Here is a 13,278-nt window from a genome sequence, read left to right on the forward strand (position 1 = left end):
GCCAGCTTTAAATGGCTGGCTTTTATAACTGGTATTACAGAAAGAGCACAGGCTTTGGAGGGCAACAGCCCTGAGTTAAAATTCCATGTCTCCCAATTGCTAGGAACATCAATTCAAATTACTTTACTTGTTTTATACAGCATATACTATATGCCAGGTACTGTAAACATTTCACAAATATTAACTCACATAATTGCATAACAACGCTATGAAGCAAGTACAATTGCTATTTATATATTTTGCAGATGAGGCAAGAAAGTTGAGAAACTTGCCCAAGGTCAAATGGGAAGGAAATTGCAGAGTGAGATTTAAACAGTCAGGTTCCAGAGTCCCTGTTCTTAACACTTTCTCTCTATTCAACCTTGCTACTAACATTTAAAACAGGAATTAAGATGACCAAAAATAAAGGAATGATATCTAAATTAAATGAAATTATATTATCACTTCTCAATTAATAAAAGAAAATTCCATTTAAAAGTTGGCAGCAATTTTCCTGTCTGATAGAAAATACAGAACATTTTAAATGCTCTAGAATCACTCTAGAGAACCCCACTAATTCTATATAAGTCAAGAATTTGACAGGAATCATTTTGCCACTTCATAAACTCTTTGACAGTGCTTGAGTTCATTTGATTAAGCACTAAGAAGACTATCCCACCCACCCTCCCAATGCTGCAATTTAGTGGCAGTATAAAGGTCAGCAAAGTTCTCTAAAGTAGAACTTGCCCTATAAGGGAAATGATACAAGTTTCTGGAGAGAGAAAAGAAAAATAATTTGGTAAAATTATTTTTTAGTTATTTTAATGTCAGAATATAGACCAGCAAGGGTGGGTTTTGGGCTCCAAAGTGACATATGACTAAGTTTAGGAAATTCCCCTGACCTAATTACATGGCATAATGGCAGACTTTCACCCAGCAGCATGTCTGAGAATTCAACTCAATTCTAACAGGATCTACTGGGAAACAGCGTCAGATTCCACAGGTTAAGGGTTTAGTCCTACAAGACTGTCCTCCATCCCCTGCTTCAGTGCCAGCACTTCTTTCTCTGGTTCCATTAATTTGCTAGAGCAGCTCACAGAACTCAGAGAAACATTTTACTTACTAGATTATCAGTTTATTATAAAAAAGATATGTCAGGAACAGCCAGATGGATGAGATGCAGAGGGCAAGGTATGCATTAAGTGATATGGAGAACAAAGGCAAAAGAATAAAAAAATTAAACATCCTTATAACTTACAACCCATTGGCAAGTATTTGGGACGGGCAGGGTGACCTTACTCCAGGAACTTAGCTGCCTCCATATTAACACTTGGCTAGAAGTAAAAGGCAACCTTAGCTTGACATTAGCTAGACTTCCAGAATCCTGTAAGTCTTATTTAACACACAAAAATCCCTTTGGAAACTTCCTTTATCTCTACCCACCAAGATGTATGTTAGCAATCATCCTCCAAGCATATGGCCCACTGATATAATCTGAAGGGGTTCATGACTAAATTTTATTAGACAGTAGTAAATGATCTTTTCCTAACAATAGCTAGCTCCTCAAGGTCCTGGAAACCTTACTTCCAAATTCCTTATGCAATCCCCAAACCCGTTCCAACTCAAAAGTATATAATCAGCCACTCCTCACAACTCCAATGCAGCTCTTTCTGCTCACAGGTCCTGTCCTTGTGCTTTAATAAAACTACCCTTTTCGCACCAAAGACCTCTCAATAATTTATTCTTGATCTTTCATTCCTGAAACTCAACATTTCACATCATTAAGGGCACAGAGCTTCCATGCCCTCTCCAGGTACAACATCCCCACATCTCTATCTGTTCATCAACTGGAAAGAGATCTGAATCCAGTCCTTTTTTATGGGGATTTCATTATATTGTCATGTTTGACTAAGTCATTGGCCATTTGTTGACTCAGCCTCCAGGCACTCTTCCCTCCCCAGAAGTAGGGGAGCAAGGGCTGAAAGTTCCAACCCTCTAATCACAAGGTTCCTTCTCCAGGGAAACAGCCCCCACCCTTAAATTACAGAAGAGCTTTCCCAAAATTGCCTAATTAACATAAAAAAGAGGCCTTTATCTCCCTTATCACAGGAAATTCCAAGGGTTTTAGGAGCTAAGAGCCAGGAACTAAGGCTGAAGGTCAAATACATAGGAAAATATATTACTAATCACAAAATCACAGAGCCCAAGACTGAGAAACTTAAGCCATTAAAACTCAAGGAACTGGAGCACCTGGGTGGCTCCATCAGCAAAGTGTCTGCCTTTGGCTCGGGTCATGGTCCCAGGGTCCTGGGATCTAGCCCCCAACCCCAACCCCTACCATCCCCCCAACCCCCAACTCTGCCAGCCCCAGCTAGCAAACCCCCAACCACCCTCCCACCTCCCCACCCCCCCCCCACATTGGGTTCTCTGCTCAGCAGGGAGTCTGCCTTTCTCTCCCCATCTGCCTCTCCCCCAGCTCATTCTCTCTCTCTGCCTGTCTCTCTCTCTCTCTCTCTCTCTCCCTCTCAAATAAAAAATCTAAAAAGAAAAAACTCAAGGAATTATCTTTCTTTTAACAAAGTGAATTAGATAGCAGGGACTTTACTATATCCATAAACAAGACAGAATTGGACCATGTGCTTTTACCCGTTTTTAACAGTGATCTTTGGGGTGCCTGGGTGGCTCAGTCAGTTAAGCCTCTGCCTTGAGCTCAGGTCATGGGATGGAGCCCTGGATCAGGCTCTCTGTTCAGCAGGGAGTCTACTTCTCCCTCTACCTCTGTGCATGCACACTCTATCTTTCTCTCTCTCTCTCTCTCTCTTTCTCTCTCTCTCTCTCTCTCTCTGGTGCTCAATTTCTCAAATAAATCTTAAAAAAAAAAAAAACAAAAAACAGTGATCTTTGTAGAGGCTGCTCTTAGGCAGTGTTGAGCTATGGAATGCAGAAAGGGCTACAGTGACCACCTGGCTGAATGCACACAGGCCCATCCGGTGACCCACCTCAAAATACCCAGACCCTTAACTGACCAATGGGCTATTTACAACCAAGCACAGTTACCTAAAAGGGGAGAATTCCTTTTGTCACCATACCTCCTCATCTAACCCCTTTATTTATGTTTTGATTTTTATTTTCCGTTTTATTTTTTTTATTTAAATTCAATTTATTTGAATTCAATTCAACATATAGTATAACACCCAGTGCTCATCTCATCATGTGCCCTCCTTAATGCCCATCACCCAGTTACCCTTTCCCCCCACCAACCTCCCCTTCAGCAACCCTTTGTTTGCTTCCCAGAGTTAGGAGTCTCTCATGGTTTGTCTTCCTCTTTACTTTTTCTCTACTTGTCCCCCCCCCCCCCCCCCCCGCCATATAACCCCTTTAAAAATAGCTCCCATCCACTGCCTCCTTACAAACAGCTCTTTTTCTGCTGTCTTGTCCACTGCTCCCTTGCAGTGTATTCAGTAAACTTTGATCTACTTTGATCAGCCTCAGGTGAATTTTTTAACCACCATGCCACAGGCTTCCTCCCAATTGTCACCTGACATTTGGGGGCCCCCTTTCAATAGGGATAATCACCTCATTTAGACACCACAATCTTGATGAGAGATGGAAGTAGAAAAATGTTCACCTTTAGACTCGAAGTCTGGATAGTCCTTATAGGGATTAAATACGTGCTATTTGCTGCATTCTTAATGGGTCTCATGACTGCCTATACATTAACTGATAGTAATAACCAACTGAGTGATAAGCACCAGAGAAATCTTGTGGAAGTAGTTTTAAAGTAGAAATTCAAAGAAACATTTGTAATCTAATATACCTTACATGTTCCCTCCCTCTTGAGCTAAGCATATAACTACCAGCTTTATACAGCAGAAAGTGCAGCTCTTCTGCCCAAAGGACTTGTCCCCATACTACTCAGATAAACTGATTTATTTGCACCATACAAAGTCTTAAGAATTTTTTCTTGACCTTTGCAGTTGACTTCCCCACAACAATCCCATATATCAACAGAAGCACTGACTGCTGATAAATAGTGGTGCACTAGTAGATGGGTTAAATTGCCTGTTACTCTTTCTGCATAGTGTTTGGACTAACTCCCTGAGATCCTTTGACATTTCAAGGAGATAAAAATAAGTCCCAATAGAATTTCTTCTATTCTGGCCTTCCGAAAGATTGGATTTCCACTTCCACTAATGGGTGATAGGACAATTCAGACAAAGACTCATTGTGAGAACAAGTAGAAATGATGGACAAAACATCTTTAAATGGGTATAGGGAGATTGGAAAACTAACGAGTTAGTAAAAATTGTGTGAGACTTCCTTTCAGCTCCAATTTATTAAAAAAAAAAAAAAAAAGTTTAGAAGTGTCACTCCCATTCTTACATCAAGAAAAAGCTGGAAAACCAACCACTTTTCCCAGATCCATCAGAGAACCAAGGTCACAAGGCTAACTGACTTCCTGGAGCTAGAGGAATACCTTTCCTCTAGGTAGGATATGGCTCTAATAATATCTCTTCTCCTGGGGATGAGACCTTTATCATGGAGAATACTCTGGGATTATTTTACAATGTTAATTTTTCCCTTCCCCCTGCCAGAGCCAGGGAACCACTCTTGGATCTTTATTGTGAGAATCTGCCAGCATTGCTGGATATAAAGTGTGCCCCCCCCAAGACTGCAACCCCCATAATCATGCTTTAGACCACACTCATACTCCAGGATATGTCAAAGTTACCTTTGAAGTACCTACCAGTCTATGTCTTCAGCACTTTGGGCTTCAACTAGCCAGATTCTTTGTATTCACCTGTCTCTTCAAATTTGGGGGTGGCAGTTGCCCTGTAATGTCACTTCTTTGATGGGTCTATGAAAAGTCATTGAATTTCCTTTTTTTCAGCCTTTTTCATTTTAAGGACAGGTGTGATGGTTCAAAGATCTTTACATGTCAGAAGCTCTCATATTAGTTATAACTGAGGCACAAAATAAGTATCCCTGAGTCCATACTCATATAAATAAATGATCTAATAATTAAGTATATAGGGGAGAATAAGCAAGTCTCTTATGCAGAAAATTTGCAAATAATCTATGTAGCTACACCACCCTCAAGTAGGTAAAGCATAAGTCCTCACTTCTTTTTTTTTTTTAATTAAAAAAAAAATTTTTTTTATTTATTTATGACAGTAACACACACACACACAGAGAGAGAGAGAGAGGCAGAGACACAGGCAGAGGGAGAAGCAGGCTCCATGCACTGGGAACCTGACGTGGGATTTGATCCCGGGTCTCCAGGATCATGCCCTGGGCCAAAGGCAGGTGCCAAACCGCTGAGCCACCCAGGGATCCCAAGTCCTCACTTCTTAAGCACATAGTGACTTCTTTCCAAAAACCTGTATTGGCTTTAAGTAGGAAAAGGGGGAAAAATTTTTTTTAACCACCAAAACATGTATTTTTAATGCCCACGTTATAGATTTGTATACCTTCTTCCTCAGTATGCTCTTTCAATTACTAACTGTTAACAATTTCTTATTACAAATAAGATTTTTTTTTCTTTTTCACATTAACTGCTCAGATTAAGACAGTGCATACTGTGGAGAGTGAGTAAAAAGTAAACAGAGAGCAGGAGTCATGACCATGGACTAGCCAGCCCGCACAATGGCACAAAACATCAGAAATGGAAAACATGCTTCCTTACTCTTAGTACAAAAGCTGTCAATTAGGATTGTGTTTAACTGTATATAATGGACAGCAGAGTATAGTGAGTAGGCAAAAAGAGTTTATCTCATGACATATATGTGCACATGCATGCAAACACACACACACAAGGAATCAGGCAGTTTGGAGGTATTAATATGGTTCTACTGTGCCATCAAGTGACCAGCCTCTTTCTACTTTCTGCTCTGACATTCTAAACTATGCTACTATACTCCACATTCAACTCCATATTTCAGAAAAGAAGAAAGAAATTTAAAAGGAAGTCTCAATAGACTTTTACTCACATCTGATTGATCAGAAATGAGATTGATGTTCATTTCTAGTTCCAAGAAAGACTCAAAAATCAAGTCTTTTAGATTTCCAGCCTCTATGATAGTGGAAAGTTATACAAAGGTAGGTTTGAATGGGTACTGGGTATACTAACTCCCAGTAAAAACATAATATACATTACATTCTTTCATGCAATATTTTCAAAAATTGATAAAACATTGGACCACAAAAAAAGTTTCAAAACTTCCAAAGAGTGAATAAGTTCTAGAGATCTCTGAATCAACGTGACAAACTCAACACACCACAGGTTCCTACTCCCACTATAAAACCTAGCAATCACTAAGAATATGCAATAACATATCAATAAATAACATCAACTAATAACACAAAACAAATGGAGAGCTACTGATGAAAGACACACACACACACACACACACACACACACACACACACACAAATAGGAAAACTCCAAAGATGAAAGGCAATTATGATGGAATTGTCGAAAAATGAAAGCCCAAACAGTGCATGGTAGATTCAGACTGAGAAATGTCTAAGAAAAGCAGGGGACCATGAGAAAATCAACCCAGTGATAAATGAGTAGCACAGTAGAAGTAGCCAGACAAGTCTCTCCTGCTGCACTCCTGAACCAAGAAATAGACCAAAATTCAAGAAACAGTGGTGGATGTTCCAGAACATTAGACATTGGGTCATAAAACATAGCAGTGACCCACATAGTTATAAAGGACCATACCCCATGAAGCATGGGGATAACCTGAAGAATAAATCAAGATATTAGCAAACCTCATATCTCTCTTAAAACAGGTTCCATGAAACAAAGATAGCAACATCCCAAGATTGCCTACTAGAGAGAAAACCAACCAACCAGAATCAAAAATGGCTTGGTACAAACTTGACAAAGGTTTCTTCCTGAATGTAAGCCCCTTGTCTCCCTTTTCTTAGGGCATTTGCTTCAGAAAACTTGTAATTGTAAATTCTTTCTTTGCCCCTTTGCAGTGTACATGTCTACTCCTAACCTCTTGCCAATTTTGCAACCTAGGAAATGTCTTTCTCAAGAACATGTGAACTATCTCCTGAGATGTAAACATTGAAAGAGATAGCACCCCATCGCCCAGTCTCTGTAGAGGGTACCAGCCTAATTTCTAATGGTGCCAATTAGCAAACACAGATGGCCTAATTACAGACAAAATCATTGGCAACCTCAGGAATAATTCAATGTACTTGACACATCCCATTGATCAACCTCCCACTGAAGTCCTCCAGTACATTTCCAAGTGCTCATTCCAGGGCTTAAACTCATTCCACCTGACACATTATCCCAGCTCAACCCTATCTTTTTATTAACAGAACTGGGTATTCAGATTTGATCTGTGCTCTCTTCCCCATTGTTGGCAATAGTATAAGAATAATATCAATTTCCACTTGCTCATCATATTCAGTGCAATTTTATTGAACATTAAATACAACCAGATATTTGAGCAAAATCAACGTGAAATAAAAGTCAATAAGCAAAACTCACACCTAAAGAGAGAGGAAATTAAGAATCAGAAAAGCTCCTCTCAAGGTAAATTTCTCTGTGCCAACTCTCTACTTCAGGATTCTAAGGACCCATGCCTTCACATCTAGGGATGATCACAAGCACTGTTACTAGCCCTAGGTAACTACACTACCACTTAGGATCACTAAGTGATCCTAAGTAGTAGTGTCACTACTAGTGACATCCTTATACTAGTCTCTTTATAAGTAAAGCCTTCTCAAATTATTCCAATTCAATGAATTTGAATTATTATATTCAAATTGTTCTAATTTGAGAAATAATTAGCATTGGCAAGAATGTGGAGAAAGAGAAACACTTGTGCACTGCTGGTGGGAATGTAAATTGGTACAGCCACTAATGAAAACAGTATGGAGGTTCCTCAAAAAATTAAAAATAGAACTACTATATAATTCATCAATTCCATTTCTTGGTATTTACCCAAAGAAAATGAAAACACTATTTTAAAAACATGTATGCACCAACATGTTCATCTCAGCATTATTTGCAATAGCAAAGATATAGAAACAAGTTAAATGTCCATCAGTGGATGCATGGATAAAGAAGATACAACACACACACACACACACACACACACACACAAATACTATTCAGCCAAAAAAACTGAAATCTTGCAATTTACAACATGATGGACATTAAGGGCATTATGCTAAGTGAAATTAAGTCAGATAGAGAAAGACAAATACAGTGTGATCTCACTTATACATAGAAATTTTTAAAAAAAAGTTTATTGATACAGTTAACAGGCAGAGGAAGTGGTTACCAGAGGCAGGGATGGGGTGGCAAAATGTGAGAAGGGAGTCAAAATTACAAACTTGTAGGTATAAAATAAGTAAGTCCTGGGAATGTGATGGACAGCATGGTAACTATAGTTAATAATACTGTACTGCATATTTGAAAGTTCCTAAGAGAGAATAATTTTTGAAAGCCCTCCTCACAAGAAAAAAAAAGTCTGTAGCTATATATAGTGATGGATGGTAACTAGATTTATTTTGGAGATCATTTCCTAATATATACACATGCCGAATCATTATGCTGTACACCTGAAAGTAATATAATGTTATACGTCAATTATACTTCAATTAAAAAGTTTTTTAAATTATTCTAATTTGAGTGGGCCATCTGTTCCCTATTAGTACTCTATCCACTGCAATGCTCATTCAATTAGGCAATATGGAAGTCATTAGCAAAAGCAGTTTCAATATACCAATAGGACAGATTTTTATGGTCATAGATTATAAAGGTGAGGAAGTGAGAGCAATATACAAAGATGATTCTTACAAGAGGCTGAATCAGTGAAAGAAAGACCCTGGTGATGCAGGGTATGACTGGGAAGTGCCATGGAAACACTTAGGCATAAGTGTGTGCAATACAGATTTTTTTTTTTAATTTTCAGTCTTTGGAATCTTCAACTATTGAGTTGAAAGATTCAGGAAAGTAGAAGACAATTGACACAGGAAAAAAGGACAGTCCTTGCTGCTGTATCACTTGGTTTGAATATACAAACGTGCTCTGACACCAGTGATAAGCTATGAAACAATTTGAAGATAACTGAATTTCACCTTTGCCTTTGTGAAATCCAAACAGAAAACTGCCTCAAGCTGAGAATAAGTGTCCTAAGATACACACACACACACACACACACACTCCTAACAGTTATCAGCTACCTTCCTTCATTTCACAACTTTGAGTTTAGACAAAACTTTTTATCACTTCACCATAGCTCACAAGCTGTAACCCTTCCTCCTACTTCCACAAGCAAACCTCATGTCCTTTTCAAAGTGTTGTATTCATTGCAGTATTTGTATTTCTTTAACCATTTAGCATGTCAAACTCTGCTAAGTTTTGTCCTAGTTTTCTTTTTTATGTGTCACTGATATTTTTTTTAAGATTTATTCACTTATTTTGAGAGAGTATGGATAGGAGAGGGGCAGCAGGAAAAAAGAGAGAATCTCAAGCAGACTCCCCACTGAGCATGGAGCCCAAGGTGAGGCTCTATTTTTCATGACCCAGGAAATCATGACCCGAGCCAAAATTGGTCAGACACTCAACTAACTGAACCACGCAGGCATCCCACTAATGTTTTGAGTACTATGCTCCTAATTCCATTTTTTCCATAAATTCTGTGATTTCTCATGGGGCTTTGCATAGCCCAGTGATTCTGAAGACCTCCTCTATCCCATTACAACAGAATGGACTATTTGCTAGAGTCAGTGGAGAGGAAACCAAGCCTAGACAAGAAAGGCAAACACACAATTTAACCTGGCAGAGCTGGCCATCTGCTGGGCCCATGCCCTGGGACTAGGTTTGTTCTCAGAGTGGCTGAGGCAGGCATCCAAAATCACTTGGGCCCTTCCTGCTGGAGTGAGACAACCTGCTCCAGGAGCAGTTGGGTGACACTGAGGAGTGCTATGTTGCAGGCATGGGGCAGGGCGGGAGGGGGCAGTCACATCAAGACCAGGTGATTTCAGAGCTGTGATTTACATCCAAAACCCCAGGAGTGGTAGGAGAGGGACACATCTGCTCTGAGCAACAAAAGGCCCAGAATAGGCAGCAACAGCCAGGAGAGGGGAAGCAGCCCAGAAGTTAAGAACCAGCCCAGGGGCATCTTTATGGAATCTCTTGCAGGAGTAAGTAAATCAGCCACCATCACAGACACTGGGATGGGACTCAATGGAGGTAGTTCCCCTCTGAGGATTCTGTCCCTGTCTATGAATCTGGCTCACTGTCCTTGGATTTCTCAACTTGCCTTTCCTTACCTTCCATCAGTCTCTTCACCTGGGCAGGGGTTAAGAACTGTATGTGGGGATGAGGGCAAAGAGTTGCTGCTGAGCTCTGATGTGACCATATTGCAGACAATGGGGCTCTTGAGCCAGGGGAATGTGCAAAGAAAACCCCTTGGCTGCCATAGTATCAGGCACACAGGGGGCATTTAGTAAAACTTTGGTGAGTAAATGACCAAGCTAAGTAATTTTTGAATAATAAATTATAAAGCAAAGATTCTCAAAATAAAAGGATTTTATGAATCATGAGTCTCAAATCTTCAATGACTTGGAAATTTTGCAGTATATAAAATGCATTCTTAACTGGTTTTATTTGTAAAAGAAAAAAGCCAACACCACTATCAATGTAAAATATTTTGTTAAATCAGCCAAAAGGGGAAAGTGAGATTGGCTGCTATCACTATTGTTTTATGTTGTTCTGATTAAAATAAAGCAAAAAAATATAAATGAGAGCTATATTTGGAAAGGAGAGCTCCAAATTATCATTTTTATACCACTAATGAGGTCTTACTAGAAAATCAAAGAGAAAAAAACTGAACTAGAAAGTATTTATGGTGGACAATAAAATAGTGAAGTTAATCTAAAGCAAAATAACAGAAATTGACAAATTTCCTATATACTAGCAACAGTTAATTTGAAAATAAACTCTAGAGGGGCAACTGGGTGGCTCAGTCAGTTGAGAGTCTGACTCTAGATTTCAGCTCAGGTCATGATCTCAGGGTCTTCAGATTAAGCCCCATGTGGAGTTCACAGTCAGTGCAGACTGTGCTTGAGATTCTCTCTCTCCCTCTCCCTCTGCCCATCTTGCTGCTCACTTTCTCTCTCTCTCTCTCTCGTCTCAAATAAATAAATAAATTCTTAAAAAAAAGAAAAGAAACTCTAGAAAAAATTCCATTAAAAACACTTCAAATACAGTATTTTATAAAGTTTGAAATGTTGAGGTATATAAATAATACCTTTTAGTGAAAGATGTAAAAGAAAATTTAAGTAAAATAAGCGATAAATCAAATTGCTGAATAAAAAGGAAAAAGAATTTAAATTAAAAATAGTCCTACCATATGATTCATCAATTCCATTTTGGATACTTATCCAAGAAAATGAAAACACTAACTCAAAAACATATATGTACCCCTATATTTATTTCAGCATTATTTACAATAGCCAAGTTATGGAATGTGTTAATTTTTATAAATTAGTTTTCATATTTCATAGGATCCAAATTAAATTTGGACATTCTTGAAATCAACAAAAGAATTTAAGGTGCTGCTGGCAGTCTAAACATAAGAGTTTTAAATTTTCAATGTAAAATATTAAGTGGAAAAGAAATCTATATGTCAGATTGATGTGGGGAGCAAAAGCAAAAAAAAAAAATTTTAATTTCCTTACAACTTATAGGTCATTGACAAGTCCTTGAGATAGAGTGATGTCTAGGAACTAACCACCTTGATGTTAACACTTTGCTACGGGCAAAAGAGAATCTTAGCTTAACATCATCCCAACAACCAGGATCCTTTAAGTCTACTATTACATATTAAAATTCCCTTGGACTTGTGTCTTTTGGCTTGGAGAAGGTGAAGGTACAATTGTCTTTGGTCCTCTCAAATCCAAGTTTATCAGACACCATCCACCTCCACCATGCCACCCTAGGTTTGACCCCAATGAGATTAAAGTCATATACCTGGAGTGCAATAGTGGCAAAGTTGGTGCCACATCTGCCCTGGCCCTCAAGATTGGCCTTCTGGGTCTGTCTTCAAAAACGGTTGGTGATGACATTGCCAAGGCAACTGAGGATTAGAAGGGTTTGAGGATTACAGTGAAACTGACCATTCAGAATAGAGAGGCCCAAATAAGAGTGATGCCTTCTGCCTCTGTCCTGATTATCACAGCCCTCAAGGAGTCACCAACAGACAGAATGAAGTGGAAAAACATTTAGCACTGTGGAAATATAACTGTTGATGAGTTTGTCAATATTGCCCAACAGATGTGGCACTGATTTTTAGCCACAGAATTTTCTGGAACCATTAAAGAAATCTTAGAGACTGCCCAGTCTGTGGGCTCTAATGTTGATGGCTACCACCTTGTAACATCATAGATCACATCAATAGTGGTACAGTGGAATGCCCAGCTAGTTAAGAATTATAAAGGAAAATATTTCAATAAAAGATCACTTGACAATTAAAAAAAAATTCCTTTGGAAACATATTTTCTCTCTACCCGCCCCCCCCATATGTGTTAGCAATCATCTTCCAAGCATATGGCCCACAAATATACAACTGAAGGGTCTCATGACTAAGGTTTGATTAGACAGTCATAAATGACCTTTTCCTAACAACAGCTAGCCCCTCAAAGTCCTGGAAACCTGGATTCTAAAATTTGGAGACGTATGCTATCCCTAACCTCCTCTAAGTATATAATCTGCCACCCCTCATAACCCTAATGCAGCTCTTCCTGCCCGCAGGTCCTGTCTCTGTGCTTTAATAAAACCACCTTTTGCACCAAAGATGTCTCAAGAATTCTTTCATGATGGTTCGTTCCAAACCCCAGCATTTCCACATAAAAATCTCTTCTAAATCTAGAGAAGTTTTGCTCACTATAGTAATCTCATCACAATTCACAAATAGAAAAATGGAACAGAATAAATAGACCTAGTACATATAAAAACTTACTGCACAGAAAAGGAGGCATCAGTAGCTAATGGGAAAAGAAACTAAAACTACTGTTTTGATATCTGGAGAAAAATAAAACAATACAAATATATTCTTCCTCCTGTAGTTCAAAATCTATTCATAATAAACGAATTATTTTTTTGTAATGAACCATTAAAAACAGTTTTAAAAAAGGTAATGAAAATAATAATCAAAATTCTGAATTGAAGATGATTTTCTAATTCACTCAAGATATACTGCCTATTTTCCCTTGCTATTAAAATAACTTGAAAATGTTCTATAGTCATGCAATAAAGACCTC

General features: G+C 38.6%; 1 pseudogene; it reads left to right on the top strand.

The window, feature by feature from the left end:
* Positions 1–8,701: 8,701 nt before the first annotated feature.
* Positions 8,702–12,444, top strand: LOC112667389 (60S ribosomal protein L12-like; annotated as a pseudogene).
* The last annotated feature ends 834 nt before the right edge of the window (positions 12,445–13,278 follow it).

Source organism: Canis lupus, chromosome 21 (genome assembly GCF_003254725.2).
Source record: "Canis lupus dingo isolate Sandy chromosome 21, ASM325472v2, whole genome shotgun sequence".
In the NCBI taxonomy this organism is placed as follows: Eukaryota; Metazoa; Chordata; class Mammalia; order Carnivora; family Canidae; genus Canis; species Canis lupus.